The following is a 21,031-nucleotide window of genomic DNA, read 5'->3' as shown; positions in this document are numbered from 1 at the left end:
AATGAAATTCTTCACCATGATTAGATGCCTTCACTCCTCTCACTTGAAATGAAATTTAAATTCTCTCCAGAGTTTAAAAGCCTCTAGATAATCGGCCCCTGACATCTCTCTAACATTGTTCTCTACTAGTTCTCTTTCCCTCCTTCCTTCATTCATTTATTCATTCAACAAATATTTTTGAGTGCCTTCTATGTTCTGGGCACCCTACTAAGTACATGGGGTGTATCAATGCACAAAATAAAGATGTCGGCACTGATGGAGTTCCCGTTCTAGTGTGCAGAGGGTGGAGAGCGGGGACAGACAGACACTAGACATTATCCACAATCAGTAATTCCATTTTAGAGTACCTTAGAAGATGATGATTGCTTCTGAAGGAAGGTGGGGGGTAGAGATAAAGCAGAGTAAGAGAGAAAGGAAGTTTGAAATGTGTGTGTGTGCGAGGGGGCATGGGGTGTTACTGACAACAGTTGAGGAGGTGACCTCTGAGCAAAGGCTTAAGAGAAATGAAGGAGGGAGCCATGAGGATATCAGATGGGAGAGTCATCTGGGCAAAGGATGCAGCCAATGCAAGAGGCTGGATGAGGCTGGAAGCGGCTAGAAGCAGAAATGGGCCTGACATATCAGAGGAGGAGTACGGAGGCCAGTGTGGCCAAAGCAGAGCCAGAAAGGGGAAGCGTAGGAGGAGAGGAAACCAAAGAGGCCCTGGGGCCAGAGTTCATAGGCTTTGTGGGCTCCTATAAGGACTCTGGCAACAGAGCTCCAATCTCTGCCTCCATCTCCACGTCATCTTCTTCTGTGTCTCTGTGTCCCCTCTTCTCATAAGGTGACCAGTCATTGGATTCAGGGTCCACCCTAATGCCACGTGCTCTCATCTCTATCCTCAACAAACTATATCTACAGAGACCCTATTTCCAGATAAGGTCACATTCTGTGGTTCCCAATGGACATGAATTCAGGGGGAAACACTATTCAATCCACCATGGGCAGCCAACAGGGTTTCCAGACAGCACGAGTGAGCAACGTGAGAGAAGTAGAGGGGTCAAAGATGATTCCCAGGTCTCTAGCCCAAACAACTGGAAGCAGGGCGTTTCCATTTACCGAGGGGGGAGGATTGTGGGAGGAACAGTTTGCAGTGGAGGTGGTGTAGGGTTTCCCTCAGGTCACAATGAGGTTAGACCCTCTAAGGGTCTAATCCTCATCCCAAGTGGAAATGTCAAGTCAGCAAATAGATGTAACAGCTAGTCTCGATGCCATCATGGACTTCACATTTCACGTAGAATAGATGTTGTACATTTTAAAGCTCTTATATTCTGGAAAACCAAAAATACAAGATGTCTTTGGAATGCCCTGTAAATCATGCCAGCCTCCCAAATTCACAGACTGCCCAGTTTACCTGGGCACTTCAGGTCTATCACCCCTGGTCACTTTCAACTTCTGCCATTAACTGTGCGAGTTCAGGCAAGTTTTTAACCTTTGTCTCAGTTTCCATATCCATAAAATGGGATGAAAAGAATACCTATCTTAGAAGAGTGTTGTAAGAATTGTAACAGATTAAATTACATCAATATATTTAAAGTGCCAGTGGGCACTACAGAAAAGGTTGCCTAGGGTTCCACTCTCAGACAGTAGGAAAACCTGGGCTTTTGCTGATGCCTGCAGTACTGGGGGAAGCATGTGGACATTTTTACCTCTAGAACTTACTCCGTGTTGTAGACCTGTCTGTGGAAATGGAGTAAATCTGAGGGAGCTACAGGGAGGAGATGTAAACATTGGAGCCCTGAGTAGGCAAGGGACAGATGGCATGCCCACCAAAGTCAGGATATTTACAAGGAGACTAACCACAGAAGTTTGGGGGGTAGTGAGACCACTAGAGCTACTGGGTTAGCTGGAGTAGCACTGTCAGCACCTCTATTCTCAAGAGGATGAGGGGAGAGAGAAGTTACTGGAAGAGTCGTATAGTGATGGCCTCCTTGAGAGGAACGGTGACCTTTAGTAGAGGTGACTCCTGGGGAACCAGGAAAATTCTTATGGTAGCCTCATTCTCCTCCTTCCCTGGCTTCGTTCTAGGACTCTCTGTTGAGGGACACCGACTGGACGCCAAGGGCAATGGAGCCCATCGCTGAGTGCCGAGAGGTCAGAATTGTGGGGCAGGAAGCAGGGTGGGGGAGCGGCCATGACTCAGTCCCCTTCTAGTGACCCCTAAGCCCCTGTCCCGGGGATCCCGCACCCCCTCTCCCCTCCAGGCCTGCAGATTGTCTGGCCTAGTCGTTGTGTTCCTCCTGTACACTGTGATGTTGATCTTTCCTTCCTAGAATATTAATTTTAGAAACAGAGAGCCAAGGACTGAGGATTTGCACAGGTGGAAGCCCCCTCCCTCCTAGCCTGTCTGTCGGCAGGTTGCTCACAATACGAAGGACCCCTGGGGGCCACGCCAGCTTTGCTTTTTTATATGTCTCTTCTTGAAGGTTCTCCTTCCGGTGAATTTTACAAATAATTTCACGTGTGTGTTCCCAACGTGCACCTATCACCAAAGGCTTGAAATAAAGGGAGAAAGGTGCAATGAGTCCTCCTCGGCTCCCTCCCCACCATCATCTCCCTGCTCACATACATGCGTGCACGCGCTCACACACGCGCACACACGTACGCAATGAATCCCTGGTTGACTCTGCTTCTGTCATTTCCGGGTTGTTTTCATGAGAATCTGCCTCCATGGACCCTCAGAGTCTGAGTGCCTTGGTGGTTGTTTACACTCTAGTTTCTTAGTCTTTTCACACTCAAGAGAAAAAACAGGGCAGGGCAAGTAGAAAATTCCTTGCTAATAACAATTTCCAGAACCCTCCTTTCCAAACCCCAGGCCTCACCTCCATCACTCAAGCTCCTAACTAGTCTTTCTCCCTCCAGGATTATCTTCTGGCAGCCTCCACACTGCCACTGGAAGAATCTCTCTGAAGTAAAAACTTGATCATGTCATTCTCCCAATTTATATATTTGAATGGCCCCCTCTTGCCATACGGCAGAAGCTAAACTCAAGTCCTCCCCCATGACCCCCAACCTAAAAAACAAATAGTATCAATATATTAAAAAGCAAGTACACAGGTGTCATTGGGCCAATTACAGCACCCTTCCAAGCCACAGTCTCCTCATCTGTAAGGTAGCGGTAACAATGCTGATCTCGTAGGATTGTGATGAGGACTGAAAGTCAGTGAGAAGGACGGTGAGCACAGGGTCTGGCTGCGGAAGAGACATCTCTGTGGAGAAGCAGTGGCCACAAGTCACTAAGCAAGTGACAGTCTGGGTTCGGGTAGCATCATGACTTAACAATTGAAACCTGCTGTCCATCAGGACACACGACATCACAACGCAAAAGTGAAAGAAGCTGAGCAATAAAATTACCGTTTGTGGACATGTGAAGGCACCTAAAACTTTGCCAATATTAGTTGAATTAAAATACAGAATAAATGATATTTCAAAAGTAGGGTCCGCTGAACAACTTCCTTCTTGGAGAAGTGATACGTCCAAATGCTAAAACCGGAGAAGCACAGATTCTGGTGCTTCTGAACCAGTCTTACATCCCAGTGCATGTTTCTGTTCAAGGCTGCACATTTTCCTACATGATCACATGGGAAAATTTTGCTTTAAAGTTAACATTGTTTTCTTAGAGTTATTTTGAAATAGGGATGTAAAATAATATTATGAGGGTATTCTATTTGACCGAGACAAACCTTAATTTCTTCCAAGTTGCATTCATGGGACACAGATTTAACTGGATTCGTCCAATCCTTCATCCGGCACAGGTGCTGAACGTAATCATCAGACACGCAGTTACCTGGGATGCACCCGGCAGGATGCAAATATGTCGACCAGGGAGTGAGGTCCCTCTCTGGGTTTCCCTTTCTCCCCTCTCCTCTCCTCCTGCCTCACCATCATTGCTGGCAAAGATGATTTCTTCTTGACAGCTCTTCATGACAGTCAAAAGTCTAGGTCAGACACTTATCAATTGACCCGGTGTTAAAGGTAGACACTCATTTCAGCATCTGTCAATAGCCTCTTTTGATTCATTTAGACCAGAGCCTGCATCACTGTAGTGATTTATACTGAGGCGTGCATGGACTTTTAAAGACAGGGAAACATTTCTAGAACTCTAGGAATCTGCTGGCGTGTGTACCACTGCTTCTGTTGCTTTCAGACCAAGAACCCTAGAGAGAAGATTAGACCTGGGGAGTAATCATACCTAAGACCCGTGTCTGCCTCTGAAGCCGGGCTCTCTCCAAGCCCAACATTCATTTTTCAAATCTTGTGTGGCCTGTGCTCTCACACTCATCAGGCTGGGAAGGCCTCTACCAAGTTAGCTGAGCTAATTCCTGAGTGACCAGGCTACAGTCGCACTTCCAAGGGGCAGGGGCCACAGTGAACCTATACACTCCCTTGGAAAGGTGCCCAAAAATAAAGGACAAAGGGCCGGTGGGTCATGTCCTGCTGGGCTAGTCCAGCTTCCTCTTCCCTCCAATCTGACAAAATATCAGGAGATCCTTCCCACTTGAGCTCAGGTGTCTTTTCCCCTCATCACCCGCCACCCCGCCCCACCACCGGTTCCTAACAGGGATAAGGCACATTTCTCTTTCCCGGGTGTTTGTCACAAAGCTGCCCATCCCTCCCTACTTGGGAGACAGGGAAAGAAATGTGAACATGTAAGAAATTCAGAGGGGCCGCGGAAATTTTCCTGACGTGCTCCTGCTGTGACACCACGGCAGTTGAAGAAGGCCTGTCATTGGGCTGTCAACCTTTAACCTCCCCCAGACGTATTTTGAAATGATGTGAGAAGTATTGCTGTGCTGCAGCACTGGCTCCTTCCAGCTCTACGTGTCTGTCCTTGATGTCAGTCAAAAGTAGTTAACTGGTACCCCCGGTGCCTTAAAAAAATCCCTCCATGAAATATCAGTGATGACTTTAGTTAGGAAGACTAGCGCTTGTCAAGTAATGGCTTTCTGACAGAAGGTATTGTTTACCTAGGCAACGTTCTCTTACTTGCATTTTAATGAGCCTAATTAATAAGTTAGGAGTCCTCAGCTATTTCTTCACAGCTGGACCATATGCACTAATTACACTGCACATACCAACCTAAAATAATCCATTTGGTCAGAAGAGATAGTTTAAATTTGGAGAAAAGCTTGGTTTATCTCTATTTTTGCTTCAACTCCTTAAGGATGTCGGCTGTGATATCAAAGCAATTTGCAAATAATGAAGGCACACATCACCTTGAAAAATGTAGGTTTTGTTTGTGTTGTGTCGGTGGAAGTTTTCATTGGTAGAAGTTTTGGGAGTTTGCGTGAATTGAGACACTTGCTTGGTGTCTCCTATGTACACATTCTATGTGGAACAAAGCAGAATAATTCTCAAGGGGAAGAATAAACATCAGCGGTAGTGAATGGTAATCTATGAGTGGAAATATTTCACTTATAGAAAATAAATAACCTCCAAGGGCCATTTTGGAGCTTAGGAAAGTCTTTCATGTATTACATAAAGCATGTTTTTTATTGGCTTCCCTTAAATTAAGTTCCTATTTAGCTTTTGCACTTTCCTCCATAGAATCTTAGGAACTAAAATAAGTATTTGGAATCAAGGCAAGATGACAGCTCCAAAGAAGGCAAAATGCCAGGTCACCTAGATTTTTCTGAGAATGCCAGGACACCTCTGCTCCCCACCTCCACCTGGCTTGCAAAAAAGCAAGGTACCCCGAAGACAGCTCTCCTTGGGAACATGCAAGAAAATCTATTGTCTCAGGGAGACTTCAGTCCCGTTAGCAACCACACACAGAGCTGTTGAAAGTCCTGTGTGATTATCTGGCTCTTTGGGGCACGGTTATTGGGACTGTCACAGGGATACGATGAGCCGGGGTTCAGCTGTTAAAGGAAAGATAAGCTGTGATATATCAGTGCTCACTTGAGCTCAGAGTCAGTTATTATTTTGTCCCCCCAAATAAATCACGCCTTTTAGCTCTTAGGTTGCAGAAAGATCTTGCAGGAAATGTCACGAGGAACGCTTCAGTGAAGGCGTTGCTCCGAATCCCTACAGAGATTCTTCCAGAAGTCCAACCGACAACCTAAGCACAAAGACCTCTAACTGCGTTAAGTGGAAGAGAGAGATTCCAGCACCAGGGCTGTATGAGGAAGCTTGGTTCTCTTAGAGTGACTTTTGGACTTCACCAGGTCCCCATCCACCCTTGTTTTAACAAGACGTAGTTCAAAGCAGTCAGAGACGGTTTGAGCTAATTGGTTGATTCAGCAAGAAACCCGGGAAAAGCTGACGCTGAGGTTGGAAGGCATCAGGCTGGCAGGGTTAGCAGAAAGGGCCTCGGAGTGGAGGTGCACCCTGCCAGGCACCATATGTGTGACGGACGTGACGGCGAGTGCGGATGCCTGAGCGGAGGTGACAGACCGGCTCTCATTTGCACCGAAAGAAACTTCCCTTGGAGTAGACACAAGCGAAATAATGTCCACAAATTGGGGACATTTTTAGGCTGCTGGCCACTTGGCAGAATTTTCCCTGATGAAACCTCCTCCTTCAAGGAGGAAAAAAGCCTATGCTCTTCACTATGACAGGGCACCTGTCCCAATCATCCCCTGGGGCTCTCAAAGACACAGAGGAGGAATGACACTAAGTCCCCTACATACGAACGAGTTCCATTCTGAGCGCATGTTCGTAAGTCCAATTTGTTTGTAAGTTCAGCAAAGATAGCCTAGGTACCCATTTAACACGATTGGCTATAGAGTACTGCACTGGAATAGGTTTATGATACTTTTCACCCAAATAATACATAAAAAACAAAGAAACACACACAAAAGCATTTCTAATCTTACCGTACAGTCCCTTGAAAAGTACAGTAGTACAGTACAGCAGCTGGCACACAGGGGCTGGCATCGAGTGAACAGACAAGAAGAGTTACTGACGGGAGTGGGGAGAGGAGGTGGGGGCTGGTAGCGCTGAAGCATCGTCAGCGACAGGAGACGGAGGGCGAGCTGCGGTTTCACTCACGCCTGGCATCGATGGAATGCACATCTGCATCTTTGAAAGGTCGCAACTTGCGGGTTCGTATGTAGGAGAGTTACTGTACAGAATGCGGAGACACAACCACCAGGCACGTTTGCAGAGCACCTGGCAAGCACGCTCACACGCGTTCTCTCCTTGAATCCTCACAGCTTCCCAGTGGAGGTAGAGATGCCTTAGTGGGCAGAACCCAAACTCACATCTTACTGAGTCCACAGCCAGTGCTGGTTTCACTCTGCCTTCTGGAGTTTAAGCCAGAGAAACTCGCGAGAACATCATCACGAAGTGTTATGTTGAAAACTGCTCTTCCTTTCTAATGGGACAGGGGCCATTCTCTGAGGACCTTTGCTGGGTCCCAGGTACCCTCCAGCAAGCTGTCCTTCCCCTGACTCGGCTGGAACTTCTTTCCATCCCCACTCCTCTTGCCCAGTCTTCTCTTTGAAAATCTACTCTTTGAGACCCTACACACACACACACACACACACACACACACACACACACACACACACACACACACACACACTTAGTTTTATCGCTTATACAAAAGAGAAAACGCTTTAAAATCTGTCCTCGTGTTAGAAAGAAACATGTTATTTGAATGCAGGCAGGTGGATTGTGGGAAGCCATGTGGTTTTGAAGTCTGAACTCAGCAAAGCACCTCCAGCAATTTGCTGGATGTGGCTTCCAAGTAGAAACGATTGCTGTCTTATTTATTCTCACCACAATCAGAATACAGTTTTCAAGCTCCTGTGTGACCGTAGAGGCAGCAGGTGGCAGAGAAGTCTCAGGAGCCTAGGAGATCTCTGACTTCACGTGGGCTGAAACAGGCTCGCGTGGGTAGTCAGCTCAACGAGGATGCTGCCACTGCGTCGCTGTAGGTGACAGGCATCGGAAGCACCCACTGAACAATCATCTCACTGCTCGGCACTGACCTGTGTCCTCTACGCCGTCCATCTCATTTAGGCTCACAAATCGCCATCCGTTCACAGATCCAAGGCCACCAACTGATTCCGAGCAAGCAGAAAATGATCATTTTATTCGTTTGATTCCCCACTGTACTTTGCAGGATAACAGAACAGTGAGAAGTGAATGGGGACTGAATATTATTTACTGAGATGAAAGTCTGGAAGTCAGAGCCCAGTTGGTACAAGTTTTGGTTAACATATTTACCAAGCGACAGCAGTGCAAATCCTTTGACTTCATTTATTCATTCACTACAACATTTATTGAGCATCGATTATATGCTACGCTATCAGTCACAGTCAATTGTCACTCCTAGACCCTCGCTGGACTAACTCTTAAAACATACAGTTGATTCTCATTACTTGTGATTATTACGTTCCGACAAGTCACCAGGAGCACTGAATTAGCAAATATGGACTCTTTGCTTCTCGGGGAAATACAGGGTTAGGCTCCTGAGAGCTTCTGGCCACAACTTTTTCATCAACTGATCAATATATAACCTTGTTTTATGTGTGTTTTGTTTAATATTGTTTAATATTATTAGTTCCTGAATATTGAACTCACAGCCAACAGCACTATAGCTCATGGCTGAATGGAGCTTATCCAACACATGTATTCTCTCCATAAGACACATCACAGCTTTCTTGTACTTAGGACACTAGGCATCAGGTCAGCACTACAATCGGAATCCATTTTAAACAGCAAAATCATCAACAAAAAGCACAAGAATGGGAAAAAGGTGGCACCAAATAGACCATGAAAAGAACACTTGGTTATATTATATGGAACAAGAAGGCGAGCTGGCACTTTGTGCAGCTTTGGGTGACCCAAATTTTTCACCACTCTGTGTGTGTCCTTAAATGATCACAAAACACCACAAGAATTGATTGGGGGGTCACAAATAAATTTTAGGGGGCAGGTGAATTCACAAATACAGAATCCACAATGAGGATTGATTGTACTTTATATGAAAAAGTACACTGAAAAAAAATCAATTGAGAGGCACTGTCATTACAGGTCCTCAGAATGTTAACACTTTTTTCGGAACCGGTGGTAGAAAGTATCATTTGTGTTTATTCAAAAGGAAACTTTTTCAGAGACAGAATTAAATATGCTGGAGATTTGGGTTCAGCAATATTCACTTGGAGATCTGAGGATATTGATTTTCTTTTTCTTTTTTAAATTTTTGGCTGCGTTGGGTCTTCGTTGGTGCCCACGGGTCTTTTCTCTCTAGTTGTGGCGAGCGGGGGCTACTCTTCATTGCGGTGCGTGGGCCTCTCACCGTGGCGGCCTCTCTAGTTGTGGAGCACAGGCTCTAGGCCCGCGGGCCTCAGCAGTTGCGGCGCACAGGCTCAGCAGCTGTGGCTTGCGGGCTCGCTCTAGAGCACAGGCTCAGTAGTCGTGGTGCACGGGCTTAGTTGCTCCGCAGCATGTGGGATCCTCCCGGACCGGGGCATGAACCCGTGTCCCCTGCATTGGCAGGCGGGCTCCCAACCACTGCGCCACCAGGGAAGCCCTGAGGCTATTGATTACTTGTCTAATTCGTATCATTTCTCCTGGTTCCTTAGAAAAATTGAGCTGTTTTGCCATCTGACCTGCTCTCAATGATGCATTTTACATTCTCATTCTTTTAACCTTTCCCGATGGACGGAAGTCCCTAAGCTCACTGCAACCTGCCCTAGCTTTCTCGGAGTGGGACTGCTGGAGGAACTTGAACCCTCTGTCTGCCTCCTGCACTGCACCTTGTGGTCCTCGCCTGCCTGGAACTCAGTGCTTTCCCAGCATCCGCCATGGCAGACTCATCTCCAGAGGGTGACAAGCTAGAGGAGGGGGATGCATTAACCCAGTCGGTCCTGGGTTGGGCTTTTAAAGCACAACATTAAATGATTCTATTTCTGCATCTATGAAATGAGAGTAATGGTGACATTCTGCCCTCCTCGTGGGGCTGCTCTTATTAGGCTGGGAGAGGATAGAGCATATTGGGGGAACTTATAAACTGTAAACAAATATTAAGATTATTATAACTTATCTGGACCCTTTCTTTTCTTCTTCTTTTTGGTCTGTGAAGCTTTTCACCATTAGAAAAATAGCTACAGCTCTAATAACCCCAGGACATTTTTTGTGAATGGTTCTAGCAAGATTGAAGTGAATATAAATCTTCTGACTAACCCAGAGTTTTGGGGATCTTTCCCTTTCTTGTGTCCATAAGTAATGTATATTGTCTGAGTCTTGACTTCGCTTTCCTTATTTGTCGAACAAGCTTTTAGGTCTCGTAAGTTAAAAGCAGTGCTCTTTTGGCAGCCACCTCTCATACAGCAACAATTCAAATAAAACATTTGTCACCAATAAGCACTTACTAAACACTGGCAGTGTGTAAGGCCTATGCCTTGTGCTGCATCAGATAGAACAGAAATGTTGTCATGATCCTTAACTTTGAAGACAACATGCCAACAAAATATCTTGAGAAGAGTTGGACACACTTCTTAACGGCCAACTAATTTTATTTTTTCAAAAATGACTTAGGCAAAGGCAGATCGTTTAAGCAAAGTTTTTGGTGCCTCAGAGAACTCTTGATAACTTTTCATAGTGCATGTTCGTCAACCAGTGACCCAACCAGCACACCTCCCTCACACATGATGTCTAAGGACAGCGGCGGGTGGGGAGGAGATGAAGGAGCACAGTATTGGAGTCAGACAGACACGGGTGGAACCCCAAATCTCCCACTTACTTAAGTCTGAGCTCATATTAGTTACTCAACTTCTTTGAGTAACTTCCTCACATGTAAGAGTGGGAATAATTATAGCTCCTTGAGTAGGTTTTGTGAGAATTAGACATAATTTTGTATGCAAGCACCCTGAGCCGAGTGACCAGCATGTAGGAGATGACCCAATAAATACAGACTCCCTTCCCTCCACGAGCCCCAAATGGAACTAATTAGAGTGACTTTGCTTTCATGGCCCCAATCACTAATCATAAATTTTTAGGTAACAGGCCCTCTACTAAGTATTGGGGATAAAGATAAAATAGTCTATACTTTCTGGCCTAAAGGAGTTTGCAACCTAGTGAATTTAATCAAAGGACAAGTTACGCTCATTGCAAATTGAATAAAGTTTTATTCAGAGAGGAAAATGCTTCAAAACGTCAATTTCAGAATCCCTTATTTCAGTCTCTTCTCCATGGAGACAAATGGTGATGGTGGAAGTTGTGCCGTAGATTTGTTTTCCCACAGAGATCTTTTTTTAAAAAAATCTACTGAGTTCTGCCAGAAGAAACTCATAACATGCTGGAAGTTTAATTATGTTCAATTCATTAACACAATTAGATCTGTGAACAAATTTATTGACACAGCCAGAATCATTTTGTAACAGGCAGGAAGTCATAGATTAAAAAGCTCATTTTTATAGGCCTCTAAACTCTGAGAATGAGAAAAGGGAAATTCATCTTTAGTTCCCAGGAACAGTTCTAAGAGATCTGACCAGAGGTTGCCACTAATAATTCATGCCAAGAATCGTTCCTTTTTTAAGAATGGTTCTTGGGTCCCTTGGAACATAAATTGAATCTCCTTGAAATGCTACTTTTCATTTTAACATAATAAGTGATCCAAACGGGGGAGATTTGATGAATATGGATTTGATGTTAGCTTAACTGAGCTGGCCTCCCTTACAATCAGGAGACGAAGGCTTGCTCTTGCTTTGCTAGTGAAGGCCAAAGGTATACTGGGGGTTGAGAAGTACCTAATGATCCACCTCCTTTCCTTCTGAATTAATCCTTTCCAGCTAAATTTTTGTCTTTCCGCTGCAGTTGATTTGCACATACAAGTGGTGTAGGAGCTTGATGTACACACACGAAGCAAAATTCACAAAGAAGGATTTTACGACCGAGGATAGTTTTAAGAATTTCCTTCTGGATGAGAGTCAATGTGTCCATTTCCAGGCCAAGAATTTTTAAAGAGGCCTCAGTAAAATACTAAATTGTTATTGTTGTTTATTGATGAGTTAATCAAGGAAAAATTTTTCTTAAAGATCACATATAATCAGAAGTGTTTTCCAACCAGAACCATCTAATTTCTGAACAATCTTCAGTTGGCATAACACTGCAGGCAACTTGATGTCAAAGAAAGTTCCACACATATTATTTTTGATAGCCAAGTTTAGGGTAGATACCTTACATATACTCTACCTGGATCTACATGTACTTCCCAACCGTGGGCTTATCTGTGACAATAAAAAATAAATAGATCTACAGGTCGTTTAGCTGAGTGCCTGGGTTTGAATGCCAGGCTCTGCCAACCTAGTAACTAACTAGGTGGACTTGAGAATGTTTTTAAGTGTTTCTGTGCTTCAGTTCCTGCATCTGTAAAAATGGCCATAATAATTGTGTCTCTCACCAATATTTGTTTTCAGTTTAAATGAACTATGTGGAAAAACCTTAGAATAGCAGTTGATACCTTGTACTCACAAAATGGGAGCAATTATCATCATATGCAGCCTCTCATCGACCCCACCCCCGATGGTGGAGCTTACAATTTCAGTTGCCCCTTCCCCGGATCCTGGAACCCAGTGACCTAACAATGAACCTGGGATTCTTGTGTTACTGCCCAGGTATTCTTTGCTACTTATCAGATAAATTCTTTGCATGTACAACTAGCTTATCATCTTTGAAAAATAGGAAAATTTTAATTGGAGAAAAATATGCGTTTTATTCCCCTATTAATGCAGTTTTAAAAATTTCAGCTGACATACTGTGCATTTTCAAAAAGAGGTGGAAAGTAAGACTATGGCTGGAAAGTTAGACATGTGGCCTTAGACACTCAGAGAGTCATGACCTGGAAAATGCACTAAATACTCGGCAATGGGAAACCACATTCATAGCAGAATGTGATTTAGAAAAAAAACCACAGGAGACACCATACATGGGCAAGCAACAAGTTGTTATGTTTCAATTATAACGTAGGTTTGAGTCTCACGCAATGGTGGGAAGTGGATGTTCTGTGAGACAAAAATCATCTGGCATGCTCCACATCTATACTATGTGGTACCCAGGCGAAGCTGAATGTGGAATGGGAAAGATGAGTAAAATAGTTCAGGAGCAGATAGCCACCATCATATTAGAGAAAATTCTACCGAGATCAATAAAAATGATTAAGGGACTCAGAGAATTGATTTTTGAGAAAAGATTAAGAAAAATAAATGCGCAGTTTGACACATAGCCAGGGAGGAATATGATAACAGAGTCGGCAAATGAAGTGTATAAGATGCTGCCGAGAAGACATTCTCTAGGAATTCCCTGTGGGCTCCAAGGATACAGCCTTCTCCAAGAAGTGGGGGGAAGCGGCGCCACTGGAAGTATGGATCACTCAAGTAGCCAGAAACTTTTTGAAGTTTCCGAATGAAACTTCAGAATAAAGTCTTTTTATTTCAGTGTGATTTTAGTACTTTCTGGGAATAAGAGTACATATGGTGGCAGAATTATAGTTTCAACCAAGCTTCTATTTTCAGGTTGGTGCCATTCAAACAATCTCAGACCATATAGTAGAATTAAGAAATGGGGAATTAACGGTTGTCTACAGCTTGCTGTATCTCTGCCTGTAAGAGGGATGAACAAATCTGACTCCATATTAGATCTGTTCATTCTCCTGTGCTTAGTCACGCTGGCTCTGCACCTTTTGTAAAAGAATGTTGCCTGTAGCCTGAAATATACAGGAGAGTTTATTCTCAGGGCTCAGACCTTTAAGAGTCCATCCATATAGAGATAAAGAGTTGCAGAACAGAGAATAAGATTTGTTTTATTGGAGGTTTATAGGAACATCGTGACCTGACCTATGTGAACAGCTGCAAGAACAAAGGATTCCAGCACCGAGAAGTTTGCAACAGCAAACTACACCCCTCCCTCACCTTGTCTTTAAAAGTGCTCTGCTGAAACCCTTAGAGGAGTTTGGGGCTTGGGGGGCTTTTTTTGGCCGTCTCCTTGCATGGCCCTACAATAGACTTTTCTCTGCCCCAAACTCTGATGTTTTGGTTTGTTTCGCCTCATTGTGTGTTGGACACACAAACTTGCTTTCGGTAACATGCCCTTAAAACAAATACATACATACTATATGTCTAGATATAAACACATCTGTAGTATAAATACATACATACAAAACAGGCCCATGGCACACACACGTGTATAGTTGTAAATATATCAATTGGAATGTTTGTATGTAGTGATGTACCATCATTTCCAAATGATGATGGAGCCCCTTAGTGAATTACCGCTGTTCTTTGTTCTGGCAGTTTCCAGAAATGGCTCCCATGCCAAGTATGAATCATCTTTTTCTGGCACTGGAAAAGCTACTTTCAGCAGAGCCACATTGCAGGGTCATTATTCTTAAGGCTGCATTGTAGGCCATCAAAGGAAATGACATAATCCAACTCAATTTGGAAAGAGTTAGCAAGTGGAGGCCGCTTAAGGCTACATCATACCACCTACCCTGCAAACTTCTTAATTTTGTCAATGAGAGAGAAAAATCTCTCTAACGATAAATGGGGAAATGGCCTGAAAAATGCCCTACTGGTATAAAACTTCCTTCATGGATTTATTATAATTATAAATGTAGGGACTTCCCTGGTGGTCCAGTGGTTAAGACTTTGCCTTCCAGTGCAAGGGGTGCGGGCTCGATCCCTGGTCCGGGAGCTAAGATCCCACGTGCCTTGGGGCCAAAAAGCCAAAAAACATACAACAGAAGCAACATTGTAACAAATTCAATAAAGACTTTAAAAACATGGTCCACATCAAAAAAATCGTTTAAAAATGCACATAATAATATGCGCAAAACAGTGTAATGTCTTATTTCTATTCTAAAAAATATTTACTCCATGTTTGGCTGCTATTTTTTACACTTTCCACATAGTTCATGAGACCTTTAAATAACCAGCATCATAATACGATGGGTAGAGGATAAAATGACTGAAAAAGCACCAAGGAAAAACATTGACCTATGTAATTATGACGATGGAGCCTCCCATTCACTGTAAGGCATTTCTTAGATTTACTTTCCTCATTATTGAAAGAATGCAGGGGGTTAACGTGTCACCTTTTCACTGCTCAAAGACTGAAAGTGAATTTGGTTTGCCTCTCCAGGGAACCGTGTGTCAGCGGCCACCAAAGAGTTCTGCCAGCAGGCCTTTTAGTGTTGTAATGCCCTGAAGAGGGCTTAGGACCACTCAGCCTGGATGAAGAGGGGGCTACGTGGCCGTGTTGTTAGGATGCTTGTGCCCAATGTCTTAAAGCCAAACTTTAACTCTGGACACACTTGTGTCATTTTTTGCAGAGTTTTCTATCACATGGTTTTTGCTGTTTCTTCAAGTGATGTTGTCACTGACTTGTTCTGCCCTGAAACGATCTGAACACTACGCTGTGTAATTAAACAGTAACAAAACAAAAATAGCCATTCCGCTCTGAAGTGTCTCGTGGGAGATAAGCATGGCAATTATTCTGTGAATAAACAGAGCTTGGGAGGCACGTCAATGAGATCCAAAGCTCGACTGTCAAGTTTAGAGTTCCAGAATTCGAATTTCCAGACAGCTTCTGAGCCACTCATGGGTTTTCTGACTTTCATTATGTCGATTTTTCTGAATCATATTGACATTTGAGCTATTAGGAAGAACTACCCATGGCTTGCACAGTTCTGAAAGTTTCAATTATATTTACATTCTTAATTCTTCTCTTTCTCCTCTGTTCTTCACCTTTCTTTATATCTGCTCCTCTCCTCCCTCTATAAAATCTAAAGTGGAGAACAAGTGAATATAATTCGAATAGAATCTGTAGGTTAGGGAAAACCATCTTGATTCCTTTTCCCTCTGCCTTTAACCCCTTCTGTTGTGTTTGGAAAATGAACTGTTTGTAAGATCATATTACATGATTTATCTATGTATGTGTGTACGCATTCATTTTAACTATTTATTTTGGAAGAATTTTTAGATTTACAGAAAAGCTGCCAAGCTAGTGCAGAAAGTTCCCATACTACCCAGCTTTCTCGAATGTTAACATCTTACATAATTGTGTACGTTGGTCAAAACTAAGAAATTAGCACTGAAATAACACCACTGACTAAGAGGCAGACTATCTGGATTTTACCCATTTTCCCGCTAATGTCCTTCTTCTGTTCCAGTTCAAGATACCACAGCAGTGCATTCATTTGTCACGTCTCCTTTGCCTCCCCCAGTCTGAGATAGCTTCTTAGTCTTTCTTCCTTCTTTATAACCTTGACAGTTTCAAAGGGTTCTAGTCAGGAATTTTATAGAATGTTCCTCAATTTTATTTTATAATGGGGTTAAAGGCTTGGGGAAAACCTACCAGTGATGTAAAGCACACATCACAACAGGGAGTGCATGCAATCCATATAATTATCACAAGTGATGTTAATCTTGATTATTTGGTTCAGGTGGTGCCTGCCACCTTAACACCTAGTGTTCTCCACTGTAAAGTCACTTCTTCTTCCCCTTTCCATACTCTATTCTTTGGAAGTGAGTTATTAAGTCCAGCCAACACAGGGAAGGGGAAAGGGGAATTAAGCTTCATCTCCTAGATGGGCGAATATCTACCCATATTGTTTCAGATGCTTCTATAAGGAAGATGTGTTTGTTCTTCCCCATTTACATATTAATATCAGTATGCACTCCTGTGTAAGTATTATATCCCTTAGGTTATAGTCCAATACCATGAACTGGATGATTTTTTCCTCAAATCATTCTAGTTTTGGCACCTAGGAGCTCTTTCAGGTTGACTCAAGTTCTTTTGACATAGTCCAATTTTTTTTTTCCTCAAGCCTAGAGTCAGCTAGTTCTCCAAGGATAACTGGCTCCTTTTGTTTGAGAGTGGTGTTTAGAAACCAAGATCTGGACACTGGGTGTGCTCATTGCTACTGAGCTATCATTGCTTCTAGGCAGTCTCAGGAGATAGAGCTAGGATATACGCATTCATATTAATCCATGTATAAACACAGATTTCTATTTCTCTATTTGTCTATTTGTATAACTGCTAAATAAATCATACTGATATTTCCAACTCTAAGCCAACACCACAGGCACTATTCTAGTCTTTCCTCCGCCTGTTTATTTGTAACTTGTTTCTCTAACATTGAGAAGGTTGGCTTCCATCATTTCCAATTCATTTACTTATTTGTTCAGCCCTCCTATGCATATAGATTAGTTTCATAATTAATAACCCATATCCCTATGAGAAAAGAAAAACTTATCAACCAGAGTATCTTTTTTGTACATAGGATTTTTTCTTTAGCTTTATAGTGTCCAGTCAAGACACCATTTTCCCAGAGTTACTTAGATTGGTTCCCCCTCCCCTTTTATTGTGCCATACACTTATAATAAAATTAGGTACAATCTTTAGTCCATACTGGGAGTCTCAACATGTTGGTTGATTTTTTAAAATAATTTGCACACAGAAAGACTTACTCTTTGTTATGTAGAGTTTTACAGGTTTAAACAAATCCATAAAGTAATATATCACCAACACAGTACTATACAAAAGAGTTCCATAACCCTAAAAATTCCCCTGTGTGGCTGTATTATATTTAACCCTTCTTCTTCTCCTGGTCCCTGGAAACCATCCCTATATTTCCCCTTTTTTATAATGTCATATAAATGGAATTTGCATTTGGTTCTGCCTTCTTTCACTTAGCAAAATACATTTAAGATTTGTCCATGTTGTTGCACAAATCAATTACCTTATCTTTTTTCATTGCTGACTAGTATTCCATTTAATGGATGTGCCATTTATGCACCTGTTGAAAGATATCATGGCTATTTTCAACTCACTTGGGTGAATGTACTTACTTTAAAATAAATTCAGTTGACTTGGGAATGGGATTGTTGGGTCATATGTTAAGTGTATGTTTAATTATATAAGAAACAGCTAAACTGACTCCAAGAGCTGCTGGCTATACCATTTTTGCATTCCCACCAGCAATGAATGAGAGTTCCTGTTGCTCTGCATCCTTGTCAGCATTTGCCACTGTCATTTTTGATGGTTTTAATACTTCTAATAGGTGTATAGTGGTATCTCAATGTGGTTTTAATTTGCATTTACCTAATGACAAATGATGTTGGGCATCCTTTCACATACTTATTTGCCATCACTGAGTCTTCTTTGGGGAAGTGTCTGACCATATATTTTTGCCAATTTTTAAATTATGTTGTTTTCTTATAAAATTAATTGTAATTAATATTTTCAATATGGTGTTTTATGTAAACATTATAAACTTTTGCATATCTCATTCACCAATGGAAGTTATTACAGTCAATTCTTATTTATAGTGGTTACATTCCATAAAGTCATTATGGACAGAGAATTAGCTAATATTGAACCATTGCTCCTAGGGAAAATAATTACATATCTATATTAAAGTGACTTGCTTGAAGCCCTCCACTGACAGTTGCCAGAGTTGGGATTCAAACCCGGCCAAGTGGCCCCAGAGCCAGAACTTCTTCGACTGCACACTCCCTCTAGTCTTCTGCCCAGCAGTCAACTCTCAGCATGAGAGATGAACCAAGGCAGAGCTTCACCCGGCTCTACCTCAGCTGGGAAGGTGCATGTCAAGCGACCCAAAGTTTTCACCCTCTGAGCACGTCTGCAAATCAGAGTGAGACGGTCAGAAGTAGAAATCAATACTCAAGTCAAAATCATGGGGTTACAAATAAATTTTAGTGAGTAGGTGAATTCACAAATACAGAATTGGTGAATAATGTGGATAGACTGTACTTGGAAGGTTTTTTGGAAAAGATGCTATAAAAGAGCAGTTTGGACTTAGAGCCTTATCTTGAATAAGGCATCTAAATGAGGGCAAAAGGGTTAAAAATATATAACAATCCTTTGCCACATGGGATTCTATGTATCTTACATTATGAACTTTTTCTACATAATGAAAAACTCCAGTTCACTACAATTGAGTATTTAAGATGAACATGTTAAAGCACTGTTTATCTAACAGGCATCTGATCCAATAAATCAAAGTTCATATCTTTGAAGAGTAAAGACACTCAAAGCATCCCCCGTTCCCTGCCTCTGTAATCACAGTCTTATTTTTAAAGGAATTTCCACAGCAGTGCTGCAGCTGCCAGACATAGCCCCTTGGCTTTTGGAGCCAGGATGTCCCAGATCTTTTCTTTTTCCTTAAGCACCAGAACTACTAGTAGTGGAGTGACGGGGGGATGACTCGAATGCAACAGAAGTTGACTGATGGAGCATGGTGCCTCTCTTAATTAAGCAGAAGCTCCTAATAAAAATGAACTTCCTGGATGATTTGTGGGGTCCGAGCCACACAGCCATATGTGCCTCGCAGCAATAGGAAACAGGAGTGGCACCCAGCTAGTACCAGCTGATAATGGAGGTCGACATGTTGTAGTAAAAGGGGGAAACTTTTGCGGCCCCTTTTGGCTTTGCAGAAGGAAAATTGAGAGCATTTGACATAACAAGTTGTTTATATTATTCATTATCCTCTAGCCTAAGAGTCGCTCAGTTTCCCCAAAGTCTGGAGAGGGGAGGAGAGAGTAAGGGACCAGAGGGTACCCCTGGTATGCACTTGATTAGCTAGCTGCTTTTTAAAGTCTCAGCTAATGTAGTCCACGGAAAGGGCACTTTGTTTGTCCCGAGAAAATTATTATTCCAGAGAAACTCTCCAATGTGGTTAGATTGCATTAGTCTTCTCTTCTCCAAGGAGCTCCTCCAATCTTTCGTCCTCTCGGACACCATCCTAATTAAGCACCTGCCTGACACAGACACTTGCTCCTTCGACTGATGCCCCGGCTGACACCAGCACACAGTGGCCAACGTCTGATGCACAGCCCTGCCCTCCACTCCTGATTGTTCTGACTTTCTCCATTGTCACATTTGTGTGCCCATCCATTCCTAAAGCAGAGGTCTCAGGCAGTAGACTCTGGGCATCCACATTTTCAGGCACACCTTCTCTGACTCCCCGTGTCACATTCCAGCCCTTCCCTTCCGCGCCTTCTTACCACCTAGCACCTTCTCACCACTTAGCATCTTCTCACACGCTCTACATTTTATTTATTCTCTGTGGTCTCCCTCCCACTAAAATGTAAGCTCTGTGAGATCAGGAATTGGGGCTTACTTTTATCTCTACTCATTCCCCAGCTTATAGAACAGTGTAGTAGGCCCTCAATACATACTTACTGAATGTAATACATAAATGATCTTTCCAAAGGTAGAGGATAGCTCTCTTTAGCTCACCCTACTCAAGCCTTTGCAATAAATGGTCCTTTCATAAATGTCTCAATCCTAAACAAGAGGACTTGACTTTCATGTGTAGAGTGGTTGCTAAATATTTCGAAGAGTAGGTCTGCTGCCCCTGAGGATGTCAGACATTTTGTTTCGTTTTTCCTCTCCAGATCTTTTCTTTGCAGTGAAGTCTTCTGCAAAGTCCTCTATTGACTGTCGGGCAAAAAGGTACATGGACATCAAAGCCCATCAATTTTTTTTCCAGTCTTGGGATCAGGTTACCATCTGACCGCCCAGAACATTTGGTGTCTGGGAGGAGCCATGAGCCCGTGTTAATGTCAACATTGTTTGGAATAAAACTTTCTTTTCTTTTTTTTTGTATACTGGTGGCTAACAAACAATACATATTCATAAATGCTGATGAGATGGTAGATCTGAGCTGACATGGTCTCCAAAGGACAGCAGGACCAGCGTGGGTTGGAGAATGAATGGAAGGACAGACATGAATACCTGTGTACCTCAGGCCCTGCTCTATGGGCCATTATTATTATTATTATTATTTTTTTTACAAAGGCCACCTATAGTGAAGTGTACCTGTAGTGACGTTTCAGAGATTTCTGGCTTTTGGTGGACTATTTTTACTGTTATTATTTATTTATTTATTTTTGCAAAGGGATTATACATCAAATGTTTCTTCAGTGTTTATTCTATAAAGGGCACTGTGTTAGGGGCCAGAAATACAGTCACGCATGTGTCTGCCCTCTCAACCAAGAATCAAGTATTGAATTTT

General features: G+C 42.8%; 1 protein-coding gene across 4 annotated transcripts in view; it reads right to left on the bottom strand.

Annotated features, from left to right (window-relative positions):
• Positions 1–21,031, bottom strand: part of SPATA17 (spermatogenesis associated 17) — a 333,016-nt gene that overhangs the window by 90,501 nt on the left and 221,484 nt on the right. For 3 of the 4 annotated variants that reach the window (XM_067020823.1, XM_067020829.1, XM_067020833.1), the window contains one exon: positions 8,024–8,048. The exons of the other annotated variant lie outside the window; for it this stretch is intronic. The gene's annotated coding sequence lies outside the window, so the exon portion shown is untranslated. Of the gene's footprint in view, positions 1–8,023; positions 8,049–21,031 lie in introns of those variants that run through there. 4 annotated transcript variants of the gene reach the window in all.

Source organism: Kogia breviceps, chromosome 1 (genome assembly GCF_026419965.1).
Source record: "Kogia breviceps isolate mKogBre1 chromosome 1, mKogBre1 haplotype 1, whole genome shotgun sequence".
NCBI lineage: Eukaryota > Metazoa > Chordata > Mammalia > Artiodactyla > Physeteridae > Kogia > Kogia breviceps.
The sequence above is the reverse complement of the archived record's forward strand: the minus strand, read 5'-3'. Positions and strand labels throughout refer to the sequence as shown.